Source organism: Orycteropus afer, unplaced genomic scaffold, assembly GCF_000298275.1.
Source record: "Orycteropus afer afer isolate SDZICR_OR568_19922 unplaced genomic scaffold, OryAfe1.0 scaffold00262, whole genome shotgun sequence".
Classification (NCBI taxonomy): Eukaryota; Metazoa; Chordata; class Mammalia; order Tubulidentata; family Orycteropodidae; genus Orycteropus; species Orycteropus afer.
The window spans coordinates 3606780-3611605 of record NW_006921849.1 but is presented as its reverse complement, the minus strand read 5'-3'; the positions used below and the strand labels follow the sequence as shown (position 1 = coordinate 3611605).

Sequence of the window (4826 nt, the reverse complement as noted above, 5' to 3'; positions counted from 1 at the left end):
TGTGCAACTAAAACCATTAACCATTACCAAGGTTATCCAACGTCCTTAACAGAAGTTTGGTGTCCCCTAAACATTGTGTCTTCCTTTGCCCCTCACTCCTCCCTGGCCCTGGTAACCATTAGTAAACTTTGATCTCCATACACTTGCCTATTCCAGATATTTCACATAAATGGGATAAAAAATATGGCACATTTCCCCGGCTACCAATGCCAACAAATCAGAAAAGGATCAAATCTGGAGATCCTGGATAGAGGATAGAGTGGGAGGGAAAACATGGAACAAAATCCAAAAACTCAATAATGACCAGGATTACTGATCAGAGGAAATTTGATGATACCCCCAATACTATGGCCCTGGAATACATTATGTGCCTGGAATAAAACGCATCCCCGGGGGGCGGGGGTGGCTCTCAGCCCAAGAGTCAACAAGATGTACATGCAGACCCAGGATGACTCACCCACATACTCTATGGAAATATATCCCTTAAAGCAATAGACCATGGGACACCAGAGGACCAATTCAAACTAAGGAAATGCTGGACAAACAGGAGTGCATAAATATGAGGGGATCAGGGGGAAGGTTACAGAGTAGGGAGGGGAGGAGACTAGGTTAGAGCTGGACATGGTGAATGGTGAATGAAACTAAATGTATGCGTTATGTTGAATGTAAAACAAGCTCTTAAAATTAAAATAAAAATTAAATAGATGAAGTAAACTCTAAAAAAAAAAAATATATGACACATTTCACAAATTTCTATTTCATCCTTTCTCAGGAACATTGCTAATCTCTGTCTTATCCCAGTTTTAGTATCAGTACTGCCAAAGCAAGCATGCCCTGGTTTTTGTTAAGTACAAAATCTTCATGGTTCTAGACTCCAAATGGATATCTCTGATTTATCATACCATGCCCTTCCCAATACCAAGGTTTAATTCATATACCATTCATCATTCTGGACTAGTAAAATACTTTTTAAATGATCCTTTGCCTCCAGCTAAAACTCTCCAATCTATATTCCATACCAGGTCAGAGACATCCTTTCTAAAATGCAAACCTGCTCATATCAGTTCCTATTTTAAAATCCAGCAATGGTCCTTCAATCCCTACAATAGAAGTTGCCTTGAATTTCTATGGGTATTACGGTTTAGCATGCATTTTATGTCCTTTTTATGGTATCTATACCTCTATTTCCCTCTGATGGATGACCATCCTTCACAATCTAAGTTTATGAACTTCTAAGTGGAACTAATTCTTCATTATGTAAATCTCGGTCTTGACCAACCAGAGCATAGCAATCCACTCACCAGAATGATTGGCTCATGGGACCCAATTAGAACCAACGAGATTTTGCTGGGACTTCGATAGAAGAACATCTCATTCTTTCCTATTGTTCTTAGGCCCATAAGCCTCTGACAGTCATCTTTCTAACAAGGCATAATATCATTTGAGAGTTGACTGTCAACAGATGAAGCAGAATGAGAAAGATGAATGGAGAAAATTTGGTCTTTGAGACATCAAGTGAGCCCTCATCTAGACATACCTATTCCAGCTTTTCCTTTGGACTTTTCTGTTATAATTGCCTTTTAATGCTGTTTTTGCCTTATGTCTTTTGAGTTGAATCACTTGGGACAGATGGTATTTGACCTAATATTAATACAAACTCCCTTGAGCACAGCACATTAGACTTTTTTACTTTGGGTACTAGACTCTTTACTTTTTCAGTCACATCTCCAAAACTCAACCACATGCAATCTGTCCTGCAAGTAAATGCAGATAACTGTGGTTCTAGAACACTTGGCTCTAACATGTGCTTCAGAACCTTCACACATACTGTTTCGTTTGCCCACAATGCCATTGCTGCCCTTGTCTGACTGGCTAGCTCACCCTTCTAGACTCAGCTTAAAAGTTACTTCCTTGACTCTAATCATCCTCTTCCCCTGCGCTTAAGGGGAAATCATAGGTGACTTCATGGGCTTTCCTGAGCCTCTGGGAGCCAGTGCATTGTCAAGATGACAACAGTGAATACTTACTGAGACTGTTTTAAGTACTTTACACCTATTACTTTATTTGGTCCACTCAACAATTCCATAAAGTAGGTTCAATTATTCTCCCAATTTACAGATTAGGAAACTGAAGGCCAGAGAGGTTAAGCAATGCATTAAGTAAACAATAAGAGGCACAGAAGGAGCTCTGTTGGTGCAGTGATTAAAGCATTCAGTTTCTAACCAAAAGGTTGGCAGTTCCAACCTACCACCTGCTCCATGGGAGAAAGATGAGGGAGTCTGCCTCCGTGAAGACTTAAAAAAAAAAAAAAAAAAGCTCACTGCCATCAAGTCTGTTCTGACTTATAGTGACCGCTCCTTGGGTTTCTGAGGTGGTATCTCTATGGAAGTAGATTGCCCAGTCTTCCTTCTGAGGAGTGGCTGGTGGGTTTGAACCACCAGCCTTCTGACTAGCAGTCAAATGCCTTAGGCACTACACCACCAGAGTTTATAGCCTCAGAAAGCCTATGGGGCTGTTCTAATCTGTCCGATAGGGTCACTGTGAGCTGGAATCAACTCTGACAGTGGGAAGAGGCACAGTAGACTCAGACAATCTAGTTCTTAACCATCATGCTGTACCCTTATCCTCTGTCATACTTATTCTATAATAGTACTATCATTGTATTGTTCAGCTATGTTTACATTTGTCTATCTATCCAGGAGACTGTGCACACCTGGGGGATGAAGACTTTCTATTTTTTTTTTTTGCCTTCCAAGCCCTCTCACAGTCCTTCTTGTTTTGTTTTTTAATTATGGTAAGTATATACAAATAGAACAGAACATTTGCCATTTCTACAATCTCTACCATTCAGTGACATTAATTACATTTATATGATGTTCAACAATCACCATTAACTGCTCTTGAATTTGGGGAGAATAGCAGTTTTTGCCCTACTCATTTTTATAGCCTAGGACTGTATGTAGTGCCTGCCACAACATGTGCTCAATAAAAATGTGATGAGTTCATGAGTCACCAATTCCTTTCCTTCATAATGTTACATGTGGAGAGAGGGACACAGCCATAGGAGAAAACTCTATAATCATCCTGTGCATTAATCTAACCTCTTTAGATGACAACTGCGAATATGCCAAAACAAACTGGCTCCAGAACAAAAGGAACTCATTGTAATAACAGGAATATCTATCTCCAGCTCTGCCGCTCAGTCTTTACCACCAAGATTCAATCTTTCCCCTTCTCTCAGGTCAGCTGGCAGAGCACTGACTCACTCTTCAGACAGGTTCTTCACTTTGCAACCAGAATATCCAAGTGTTCACTTTGTACCTCCTGAAGGAAAAAATAAATAAATAAATAAGGAGCTCTGGTGGTGTAGTGCCTAAGGCATTTGACTGCTAATCAGAAGGCTGGTGGTTCAAACCCACCAACCACTCCTCAGAAGGAAGATTGGGCAATCTACTTCCATAGTGATACTGCCTCAGAAATCCAAGAAGGGCTCACTGTGAGTCAGATCTGATTCGATGGCAGTGAGTTTGGTTTTGCTCTTTGGAAAGGAAAAAAAATTATCTGTCTCAATAGTCCCAGCAAAAGATCTGTGGATGATACCTTTTTGGTTCTAATGATCCTACGAGAACAATGAGCCTCCCTCAACCGCTGACTGGCCAAGAGGACATGTTGTTCCCATTGGCCAATCTATATCACATAACTATCTCTAGAGCTAAAAACAGAGCCAGTCCTGCCTAAATTACCAGCCAGTAAAAAACAGCTACTATTGAGTCAAGTCCACTTCATGATGACCCACATGTGTCAAAGTAGAACTGTGATCCATAGGGCTGTCAACACTGGTTTCTCTGAAGTAGATCACCAAGCCTTTTGACTGAGGAGCCTGTAGTGGACTTGAACCTCCAAAATTTTGGGTAGCACCCAAGCAGTTAACCATTTACACCAACCAGGGACTCCATGCTAAATCACAGGATCTGTGAAATAAAGATTCCAGGTCTAGAAAAAGGGAGTTGATTGATGGGCAGTCAAAAACAACATGTGATCTTTGTAGACTTTTTCCACATAAAAGTGAAAGCACATTTATTTTGTCTGCATGATAAAAAATAAATGTGTCGCTAGAACTATTTTTCATGGAGATGATCTAACTTTTGGTACTATTTGGTCAGAATTGACTATTTTTGTGCTTTATGAGACTGGCATCTGTAAAAAAATTTTATCCTAAGGGCCAATCTATGCTGTTAATGAGAGACTATCTTATGCTCAACTGAAGTACTTCTTTTCCTCAAAAACCCCACTGATTTTTTGCATTGATATACTAGAATACGCAACCATATATGCAATTGCCTTTGAAAAATACAAAAAGAAATGCAAGTGTGTCCCGATGGAATCAACAAAAAGCCAAAAAGTCTAATTCATTCCTTGGGGAACATAAGGAAATCTGTGAAAGAGATTAAAAACCATTGTAGGTCATCAATGCATTGCTGTCCCCATGTTTTTCCTTTTTGTTTCTTGAGAGATCGTAAGCTGTGCCTAATGATACCACAGGAGTCCCTGGGTGGCACAATGGTTGAGCCCTTGACTGCTAACCAAAAGGTTGGAGGTGTGAGTCCACCCAGAGATGCCTCAGAAGACAGGCCCAGCAATTTACTTCTGGGGGAAAAAAAACCAGCCATTAAAAACCGTATAGAGCACAGTTCTTCTCTGACACACATGGGGTCACCATGAGTCAGTCAACTTGATGGCAACTGGCTTAATGATACCAGCAGCTGCTATTTACTCCAAGCCTCCCTAACGGTGCAAGAACTGGCACTGTGCTGGGCACCTGTAGT

General features: G+C 40.6%; 1 pseudogene; it reads right to left on the bottom strand.

Moving 5' to 3' along the window:
* Positions 1 to 727: 727 nt before the first annotated feature.
* Positions 728 to 827, bottom strand: LOC122150927 (annotated as a pseudogene).
* Positions 828 to 4826: the final 3999 nt, after the last annotated feature.